Genomic DNA, 11754 nt, shown 5'->3' with positions numbered 1-11754 from the left:
TTTGAAAAGATAAGAAGTTAGGAAGTTAGAAAAGATATTTTGAAAAAGATAAGATGAGAAGATATTTTTGAATCTAGTGAGGAGAGAGAAAAACAATAAGATAGTACAAGATTTAAAATTTTTAGATCTAATGCTCCTTGTTTTTGAAAATTTTGGAGGGAAAACACCAAGGAACACCAAACCTAAAAATTTTAAGATCAAGACACAAGGAAACTCAAGAACACTTTGAAGACTCACAAGAACACAAGAACATGAAGGAAGAACACCAAACTTAAAATTTTTTTTAAAACCAAACCAAAATTTTCGAAAATCAAAGGGAAATCAACAAGAAAACACCAAACTTAAAGTTTGGCACAAGATTTAATAGAAAAAATATTTTTTGAAAAAGAAGGTTTTGAAAAGAGTATAAAAGATTCTAACCCAATTACCAAGAACACAGATTAACGCTCTAGCCAAATGAGTTATGGGACCTTAGGATGAAATTTTAAGAAAGATTATTTTTGAAAAAGGTTTTTTTTTTTTTAAAAAAAATATGATAGCCAATTATCATGAACATAAACACCACGTTCTAAATAACTGAGCTATAAGTTTAAAGTATTTTAACAAGGGATAAATAATAAAAGACTCTAAACTAAAAAAAAAAAAGGAAAGATTTTTTTCCTAATCTAAGCAACAAAATAATCCGTCAGTTGTTCAAACACGAACAATCCCCGGCAACGGCGCCAAAAACTTGGTGCACGAAATTATTACTCTCTTACAATTTCGCACACATGACTAGCAAGTGCACTGGGTCGTCCAAGTAATACCTTACGTGAGTAAGGGTCGAATCCCACAGAGATTGTTGGTTTGAAGCAATCTATGGTTATCTTGTAAATCTTAGTCAGGAAGTCAATTATGTTTATCAGTTGAATTGTGAATAACCAGTAGAGCATAAATTAAAAGTTACTTGTTGTGCAATAATGGAGAATATGTTGGAGTTTTGGAGATGCTTTGTCTTCTGAATCTCTGCTTTCCTCTGTCTTCTGATTCACGCACGCACGTCCCCCTATGGCAAGCTGTGTGTTGGTGGATCACTCACGTGCAGAGGCCATTTGTGGAGTTGAACGCCAGTTTTTGTGCCAGTTTGGGCGTTCAACTCCAGTTTTTGATCCTTTTCTGGCGCTGGATGCCAGAATTGGGCAGAGGACTGGCGTTAAACGCCAGTTTACGTCGTCTATTCTTGTGCAAAGTATGGACTATTATACATTGCTGGAAAGCCCTGGATGTCTAATTTCCAACGCAATTGGAAGCGCGCCATTTCAAGTTCTGTAGCTCCAGAAAATCCACTTTGAGTGCAGGGAGGTCAGAATCCAACAGCATCAGCAGTCCTTTTTCAGCCTGAATCAGATTTTTGCTCAGCTCCTTCAATTTCAGCCAGAAAAATACCTGAAATTACAGAAAAACACACAACTCATAGTAAAGTCCAGAAATATAAATTTTTCCTAAAAACTACTAGAAATAGACTAAAAACTAACTAAAACATACTCTAAACTATATGAAATTATCCCCAAAAAGCGTATAAAATATCCGCTCATCATGTACATAAACTGGTTATTTGCAACCATGTCTATGAGTTCTTGAGCTTCTGCAGGCATTTTCTTTAGGTGAATGGATCTACCTACAGAAGTGTCCAATGACATCTTAACTAATTCAGACAGACCATCATAGAATATGTCCAGGATGGTCCATTCTGAAAGCATGTCAGAAGGACACTTTTTGGTCAGTTCCTTGTATCTCTCCCAAGCTTCATAGAGGGATTCACCTTCTTTTTGTCTAAAGGTTTGAACATCCAATCTAAGCTTACTAAGCTTTTGAGGAGGAAAGAACTTGGCTAAGAAAGCCGTGACCAGCTTATCCTAAGAGTTCAGGCTATCTTTAGGTTGAGAGTCCAACCATATTCTAGCTCTGTCTCTTGCAGCAAATGGGAAAAGCATGAGCATGTAGACCTCGGGATCAACCCCATTGGTCTTAACAGTATCACAAATCTGCAAGAATTCAGTTAAGAATTGAAAAGGATCTTCAGATGGAAGTCCATAAAACTTGCAGTTTTGTTGCATCAGAGAAACTAATTGAGGTTCAAGCTCAAAATTGTTTGCTCCAATGGTAGGGATTGAGATACTTCTTCCATGTAAATTGGAATTTGGTGCAGTAAAGTCACCAAGCATCTTCCTTGCATTATTATTATTTTCAGCTGCCATCTCCTTTTCCTTTTCGAAAATTTCTGTAAGGTTGTCTCTGGATTGTTGTAATTTAGCTTCTCTTAGTTTCCTCTTCAGAGTCCTTTCAGGTTCATGATCTACTTCAACAAGAATGTTCTTGTCCTTGCTCCTGCTCATATGAAAAAGAAGGGAACAGAAAATAATAATAAGGATCCTCTTTACCACAGTATAGAGATTCCTTTGTGTGAGTAGAAGAAAAGAAGAAAAGGAATGAAGAAGAGAAGAATTCGAACACAGAGGAGAAGAAGGGGTTCGAATTTTGGGTGGAAGAGAAGTGTTAGTAGATGAATAAATAAATAGAAGGAGATTAGGAAGAGAAGAATTCGAAAATTTAAATAAAAATAAAATTTAAAGTTAAAATTCGAAAATTAAAATTGAAATTAAATTAAATTAAAATTTAAAATAATTAGTTAATTAAAAAAAGGAATTTTGAAAAAGAGGGAAGGGATTTCCGAAAATTAGAAAGAGAGAATTAGTTAGATAGTTTTGAAAAGATAAGAATTAAACAAAAAGATAAGATTAATTGAAAAGGATTTAAAAATCAAATTTTGAAAAGATAAGAAGTTAGAAAAGATTTGAAATTGATTTTTGAAAAAGATGTGATTGAATTTTATTTTGAAAAAGATTTGAAAAAGAAATTTAAAAAGATTTGATTTTGAAAACTAAAGTTGATTACTTGACTAACAAAGAAACAAAAAGATATGATTTTAAAATTTAAAGATTGAATCTTCTTACTAGGCAAGTAACAAACTTAATATTTTTGAATCAATCGCATTAATTGTTAGTAAAGATTTGAAATTATGAAAAAAAGATAAGAAAAAGATTTTGAAAATTATTTTGAAATTTTCGAAAACATAAAGGAAAAATTGAAAAAGATTTGATTTTTGAAAAAGATTTGAAAAAGATAAGATTTTCAAATTGAAAATTTGATTTGACTCATAAGAAACAATTAAATTTTAAAAAGTTTTGAAAAGGTCAAGTCAAATTTTCGAAAATTATGAGATAAAAAAGGGAAAGATATTTTTTTTATTTTTGAATTTTTAATGAAGAAAGAGAAAAACACAAAATCAATGCAAAACATAAAAATTATGAATCAAAACAAGAAAATTATGCAAGAACACTATGAATGTCAAGATGAACACCAAGAATACTTTGAAGATCAAGATGAACATCAAGACTTATTTTGAAAATTTTTAAGAAAAGAAAAACTTGCAAGACACCAAACTTAGAACTTTTCAATGCTTAGACACTATGAATGCAAAAATGCATATGAAAAATAACAAAAGACACAAAACAAGAAAATATGAAGATCAAACAAGAAGATTCATCAAGAACAACTTGAAGATCATGAAGAGTGCAATGCATGAATTTTCGAAAAATGCAAGAAACATAAAAACATGCAATTGACACCAAACTTAAAAATTGACACTAGACTCAAACAAGAAACATCAAAAAAATTTTTTTTGGTTTTATGATTTTATTAACTTTTTTTTATTTTTCGAAAATTACTTTGTGAAAAACGAAAAAGAAAAAAATTTTTTTTGTGTTTTTCGAAAATAAGAAATAAAAAGCTTAAAAATAAAATAAAATTACCTAATATGAGCAACAAGATAAACCGTCAGTTGTCCAAACTCGAACAATCCCCGGCAACGGCGCCAAAAACTTGGTGCGCAGAAATCATGACGGTCCATCTTCTTTGGTAACGGCGCTGAAAACTCAATACGCACGTTTATAATCTTAATTCTTTGTCACAATTTCGCACAACTAACCAGCAAGTGCACTGGGTCGTCCAAGTAATAAACCTTACGTGAGTAAGGGTCGATCCCATGGAGATTGTCGACTTGAAGCAAGCTATGGTCATCTTGTAAATCTCAGTCAGGCAGATTCAAATGGTTATGGAGTTTTATTAATTAAAATATAAATAAAACGTAAAATAAAGATAGAGATACTTATGTAATTCATTGGTAAGAATTTCAGATAAGCGTATGGAGATGCTTTGTCCCTTTTGTCTCTCTGCTTTCCTACTGTCTTCATCCAATCCTTCTTACTCCTTTCCATGGCAAGTTGTATGTTGGGCATCACCGTTGTCAATGGCTACATCCCGTCCTCTCAGTGAAAATGGTCCAAATGCTCTGTCACAGCACGGCTAATCATCTGTCGGTTCTCGATCATACTGGAATAGGATTTACTATCCTTTTGCGTCTGTCACTATGCCCAGTACTCGCGAGTTTGAAGCTCGTCACAGCCATCCCTTCCCAGATCCTACTCGGAATACCACGGACAAGGTTTAGACTTTCCGGATCTCGGGAATGGGCATCCATGGGTTCTAACTTATACCACGAAGACTCTGATCTCACGATCAGGAGGCTAAGATACTCATTCAAGCCTTGTTTGCATGTAGAACGGAAGTGGTTGTCAGGCACGCGTTCATAGGTGAGAATGGTGATGAGCGTCACATAATCATCACATTCATCATGTTCTTGGGTGCGAATGAATATCTTAGAATAGGAATAAGCTGAACTGAATAGAAAATAGTAGTAATTGCATTAATACTCGAGGTACAGCAGAGCTCTACACCTTAATCTATGGAGTGTAGAAACTCTACCGTTGAAAATACATAAGAACAAGGTCCAGGCATGGCCGACAGGCCAGCCCCCTAGACGTGATCAATATTAGGGGTGGGCAAAAAAATCCACATTTTGGATTTTAAACCACATCCAATCCAAACCATTTAAAAAAAAACCAGTTTTTAATAAAAAAAAATCCAAACCAAATTGGATCCTTTTTATAATTTGGTTTTCAAATCCAAACCATTTAAACAAGTTTAAATCCAGATCCAAATCCATATCCAAATTAAAATCCAAAATAAAAAAACCCTAATCAGTGAATCCAGTCCACAATCCAGTTTCACACACAACCGTGTCCTTGTCGGTCTTCTCTCTTCGGCTCTTCCCTCTTGGTCTCTGCCGCAGCCGGCACCAGAGCAAGCACCGTGTTGGCTCTTCCCTCTAGTGTTCACCTGCCGTTTGATCATCGTCTGCTTGTCCAAAATCTTACTGCTCAGGTAATAATTTGTCATTCAATTTGGTTATTTGCTTGCGTTCAAGAACTATGCTTCCAAAATTACTCTCAGTTTCATGCTTGTTTAGGTCGTTAGTGTTATGAACTGATGCTTCTAAATGATGTAAATGGTGGAGACTCCCAAGAGTTTAGGTCAATATTGGGAATATGGTTTTTATTTTGAAACTGAGAATCTCAAATACTCCAAAAATTAGTTTGTGGTTTGGTCAATGGTAGTTTCAAATTTTGGTTGGTTTTGATTGAAGTTTCAATCTTTCCCCTGTTTCCTGGATTTTGATTTCTGCCTCCAAAGGAGAAGAAAAGGTGGGTTTCTCTTACATTTTTTCATTTTACATATTTGAGTTTCTAAATCAATTTTGTTTCAGTAGAATTTAATTTCCTGAACCAAAACTCTTGAGGAGGAAGTGTTCACTGATGATGATAAAGTGTGGGTTGGTCTAATCAATCTTTTTATTTATTCATGTCAATTGAATTATCCAGTTATGTATTTTTATAGTTGTTAATGCTCTTGACTGTCTCCGAGGAAGGCATTTCATGAAGAGATTGAATATGAGCTCATATGTTTGTTGAGGATATTTCCAATATTGCTTTTGGAAATCCATCATTAGATAGGAGCTCATGTATTTCCAACAATTGTTTCCTTGAGCACATCGATTTATGTTTCAGCTAGAAGCCATAAATAGTTTGCGTAAAGGAAGTTATGTATCAATGGCAAATGCCACTTTATATGTACTCATTTCTTGATATGTGCCCCTCCCTGTATTAGGCTTTGTATAGAAGTTTTGTTTCTTTATATTTGTGATTCCACTTCATCTTTGCAAAGTTTTGGTTTGAAATGACTTTATTATTAATTTTACTTTTAAAAATATTATGGTTTGAAAATTGAATTTCTAAAAATTAGTTTTAAAAGTGGATATTTTGTTAAAAAAGCTGGTTTGGAAATTAGATTTTTTAAAACTAGTTTTAAAACTGGATTTTTGGTTGAAAAAACTGGTTTTAAAACTGGATTTTCAAAAACTGGTTTTAAAACTGGATTTTTTGTTAAAAAATCAGGTTTTAAAACTGGATTTTCAAAAAAAAAAACTGGATTTTAGATTTGGATATTAAAAAACTGGATTTAAAATCGGTTTATAAGTAAAACCGGATTTAAATTCTAAAACCGGTTTAAAATCGGTTTTTGTTCTTTCAAACCGGTTTAAAACCGGTTTCTCTCTTCAATCCAGTTCCAGTTTGGTTTTATGAACCATAAAACTGGTTCTGAAGTGGATCCAGTTTGGATTTTTAAAAATCTAAACCATGCCCACCCCTAATCAATATGATCCAAAGATAAACTAAGAATGCGTAAGATGTTTTAAAAGGACCAGTAAAAAGTTCTATGTATACTAAACTAGTTACTAGGGTTTACAGAAATGAGTAAATGATGTAGAAATCTACTTTTGGGGCCCACTTGGTGTGTGCTTGGGCTGAGCATGAGCTTTAAACGTGTAAAGACTTTTCTTGGAGTTAAACACTAGCTTTGGTGCCAGTTTGGGTGTTTAACTCCACTTTGCAACGTGTTTCTGGCGTTTGACTCCAGAATTGTGTAGAGAGCTGGCGTTCAACGCCAATTTGTGTCGTCGAAATACAGGCAAAGTATGGACTATTATATATTGCTGGAAAGCCCTGGATGTGTACTTTCCAACGCAATTGAGAGCGTGCCATTTGGTATTCTGTAGCTCCAGAAAATCTATTTCGAGTGCAGGGAGGTCAGAATCCAACAGCATCAGCAGTCCTTTGTCAGCCTCTGAATCAGATTTTTGCTCAAGTCCCTCAATTTCAGCCAGAAAATATCTGAAATAAACAAAAAAACACAGAAACTCATAGTAAAGTCTAGAAATGTGATTTTTAATTAGAAAATAATAAAAATATAATAAAAAACTAACTAAATCATACTAAAAACATACTAAAAATAATGCCAAAAAGCGTATAAATTATCCGCTCATCAAGAAATCATCCAAATTTCTTATGGAAGGACCAACAGAAGCCCCAACAAGGCTTCAATAATAATGGTGGAAGAAATAGGTTTAGCAATAGCAAGCCTTTTCCATCATCTTCTCAGCAACAGACAGAGAATTCTGAATGGAGCCTTTTTGGCTTGGCAGCCATAGTCTCTGATCTATCCAAGACCATACTAAGTTTCATGAATGAAACAAGGTCCTCCATTAGAAATTTGGAGGCACAGGTGGATCAGCTGAGTAAGAAGATTACTGAAACTCCTCCCAGTACTCTCCCAAGCAATACAGAAGAAAACCCCAAGAGAGAGTGCAAGGCCATAACCATGACCAATATGGCCAAACCTGGAGAGAGTGAGGAGGACGTGAGTCCCAATGAGAAAAGCCTCATGGGACGTCCTCTGGATAGAAAGGAGTTTCCCTTTAAGGAACCAAAGGAATCTGAGGCTCATACAGAGACCATAGAGATTCCATTAAACTTACTTCTGCCATTCATGAGCTCGGATGAATATTCTTCCTCTGAAGAGGATGAAGACATCACTGAAGAGAAAGTTGCTAAGTATCTAGGAGCAATCATGAAGCTGAATGCCAAGTTATTTGGTAATGAGACTTGGGAGGATGAACCCCCCCTTGTTCACCAATGAACTAAGTGCATTAGTGAGGCAAACATTACCTCAGAAGAAACCAGATCCCGAAAAATTCTTCATAACTTGTACCATAGGCACCATGACCTTTGAGAAGGCTCTATGTGACCTGGCGTCAGGGATAAACCTCATGCCACTCTCTGTAATGGAGAAACTGAGAATCTTTGAGGTACAAACTGCAAGAATCTCACTAGCGATGGCAGACAAATCAATGAAACAGGCTTATGGACTAGTAGAGGATGTGCTTGTGAAGGTTGAAGGCCTTTACATCCCTACTGATTTCATAATCCTAGACACTAGGAAGGATGAGGATGAATCCATCATCCTTGGTAGACCCTTCCTAGCCACAGCAAACGCTGTGATTGATGTTGACAGAGAAGAGTTGGCCCTTCAGTTGAATGAAGACTACCTTGTATTTAAGACTCAAGGTTCTCCTCCTGTAACCATGGAGAGGAAGCATGAAAAGCTTCTCTCAATACAGAGTCAAACAAAACCCCCACATTCAAACTCTAAGTTTGGTGTTGGGAGGCCACAACCAAACTCTAAGTTTGGTGTTGAGAGGCCCCAACCATGCTCTGATTATCTGTGAGAATCCATGAGAGCTCACTGTCAAGCTATTGACATTAAAGAAGCGCTTGTTGGGAGGTAACCCAATGTTATTTAATTATTTCTATTTATTTTCCATTGCTATTTTATGTTTTCTTTAGGTTGATGATCATGTGAAATCACAAAAACAACTGAAAAATAAAAAACAGAATGAAAAACATAATGAAAAATAGCACACCCTGGAGGAAGAGCTTACTGGCGTTTAAACGCCAGTAAGAGTAGCAGAATGGGCATTAAACGCCCAGTCTGGCACCATTCTGGGCATTTAACACCAGAAACAGGCACCAGACTGGCATTTAATGCCAAAACAGAGCATCAAGTTGGCGTTAAACACCAAGAAAGGGAGAAAAGCTGGCGTTAAACGCCAGAAACAAGTAGCAACCTGGCGTTTAACGCCAGAATTACACTCTAAGGGCATTTTGCACGCCTAAATGGAGCAGGGATGCTAAGTCCTTGACCCCTCAGGATCTGTGGACCCCACAGGATCCCCACCTACCCCACCTCTTCTTCTCTCCTCTTCACACCTTTCCATAACCCTCTTTCCCAAATACCCTTCACCAATTACCTCATTCACTTTTCCACAAAACACCACCTACCTTCAAATTTAAACCTCTTTTTCCCTCCCAAACCCAAACCCCAAATACACGAACTAAACATCCCCCCACTCCTATATATACCCCTCATCACTCCTTCAATCTCACACATCCCAAACCCCTTATACCCCATTGGCCGAATTTTCCTCTCCCTCCATCTTCTCCATTTTCTTCTTCTTCTCCTTCATTCTTTCTTCTTTTCTCGGGGACGAGCAAACACTTCATGTTTGGTGTGGTAAAATCATTGATTTTTTGTTTTTTCATAACCATTTATGGCACCTAGGGCCGGAAAAACCTCTAAAAAGAGGAAAGGGAAGGCAATTGCTTCCACCTCCAAGTCATGGGAGATGGAGAGATTCATCTCACAAGCCCATCACTAAGAAAAGGATGGAGCAAACAAGAGAGCCCACTCATGGACCTCAACAAGAGCATCATAAAATCCATGAGATGCCTCAAGGGATGCACTTTCCTCCACAAAACTATTGGGAGAAAATTAACACCTCCCTAGGAGAATTAAGTTCCAACATGGGACGACTAAGGGTGGAGCACCAAGAGCACTCCGTCATTCTCCATGAGATTAGAGAAGATCAAAGAGCTATGAGGGAGGAGCAACAAAGGCAAGGAAGAGACATAGAGGAGCTCAAGAGCACCATTGGTTCTTCAAGAGGGAGAAGACGCCACCCTCACTAAGGTGGACCTGTTCCTTAATCTCCTTGTCTATTTATTTTTTCTGTTTTCATTCTCTATGCTTTATTTATGTTTGTGTCTTTACTACATGATCATTAGTGTCTAGAAACTATGTCTTAAAGCTATGAATGTCCTATGAATCCATCACCTCTCTTAAATGAAAAATGTTCTAAAAACAAATGAACAAGAAGTACATGAATTTCAAATTCATCTTTGAGATTAGTTTAATTATCTTGATGTGGTGGCAATACTTTTTGTTTTCTGAATGAATGCTTGAACAGTGCATATTTTTGAATTTGTTATTTATGAATGTTAAAATTGTTGGCTCTTGAAAGAATGATAAAAAAAAGGAGAAATGTTATTGATGATCTGAAAAATCATAAAATTGATTCTTGAAGCAAGAAAAAGCAGTGAATACAAAAGCTTGCAGAAAAAAAAAGAAAGAAAAAGAAAAAGCAAGCAGAAAAAGCCAATAGCTCTTTAAACCAAAAGGCAAGAGCAAAGAGCCAGTAACTCTTTAAACTAAAAGACAAGGGTAAAAAGGATCCAAGGCTTTGAGCATCAGTGGATAAGAGGGCCCAAAGGAATAAAATCCTGGCCTAAGCGACTAAACCAAGATGTCCCTAACCATGTGCTTGTACCGTGAAGGTGTCAAGTGAAAAGCTTGAGACTGAGCGGTTAAAGTCATGATCCAAAGCAAAAGAGTGTGCTTAAGAACCTTGGACACCTATAACTGGGGACTCTAGCAAAGCTGAGTCACAATCTGAAAAGGTTCACTCAGTTATGTGTTTGTGGCATTTATGTATCCGGTGGTAATACTGGAAAACAAAGTGCTTAGGGCCACGGCCAAGACTCATCAAGTAGATGTGTTCAAGAATCAATATACTGAACTAGGAGAATCAATAACACTATCTAAATTCTGAGTTTCTATAGATGCCAATCATTCTAAACTTAAAAGGATAAAGTGAGATGCCAAAACTGTTCAGAGGCAAAAAGCTACTAGTCCCGCTCATCTGATTGGAGCTAAGTTTCATTGATATTTTGGAATTTAATAGTATATTCTCTTCTTTTTATCTTAATTGATTTTCAGTTGCTTGGGGACAAGCAACAATTTAAGTTTGGTGTTGTGATGAGCGGATAATTTATACGCTTTTTGGCATTGTTTTTAAGTAGTTTTTAGTATGATTTAGTTAGTTTTTAGTACATTTTTATTAGTTTTTAAATAAAAATCATATTTCTGGACTTTACTATGAGTTTGTGTGTTTTTCTATGATTTCAAGTATTTTCTGGCTGAAATTGAGGGACTTGAGCAAAAATCTGATTCAGAGGCTGAAGAAGAACTGCAGATGCTGTTGGATTCTGACCTCCCTGCACTCGAAATGGATTTTCTGGAGTTACAGAAACCCAATAGGCGCGCTCTCAAATGCGTTGGAAAGCAGACATCCAGGGCTTTCCAGCAATATATAATAGTCTATATTTTTCCCAAGTGTTGACGATGCAAACTGGCGTTCAAACGCCAACTTCCTGCCTTATTCTGAAGTTAAACGCCAGAAACAGGTTGCAAATCAGAGCTAAACGATAGAAACAGGCTACAACCTGGCGTTTAACTCCAAAAGAAGTCTCTACACATGAAAGCTTCAATGCTCAGCCCAAGCACACACCAAGTGGGCCCCGGAAGTGAATTTCTGCATCATTTACTTATTTTCTGTAACCCTAGCTACTAGTTTAGTATAAAAACTACTTTTAGTGATTTATTTCACATCTTTTGACCGATCTTTGATAAGTTTTATGCTATCTTAGACTTTTATGGGGGGCTGGCCATTCGGCCATGCCTGGACCTTCATCACTTATGTATTTTCAACGGTGGAGTTTCTACACACCATAGATTAAGGTG

The 11754-nt window shown here is 36.2% G+C and overlaps 1 protein-coding gene across 1 annotated transcript in view; it reads left to right on the top strand.

The window, feature by feature from the left end:
• The window catches only part of LOC110264875, a 44805-nt gene that overhangs the window by 30839 nt on the left and 2212 nt on the right, over positions 1-11754 (top strand). The gene's annotated exons all lie outside the window — the stretch shown is intronic.

Source organism: Arachis ipaensis, chromosome B07 (assembly GCF_000816755.2).
Source record: "Arachis ipaensis cultivar K30076 chromosome B07, Araip1.1, whole genome shotgun sequence".
Lineage (NCBI taxonomy): Eukaryota > Viridiplantae > Streptophyta > Magnoliopsida > Fabales > Fabaceae > Arachis > Arachis ipaensis.
This window is presented reverse-complemented; position numbering and strand designations above follow the sequence as displayed.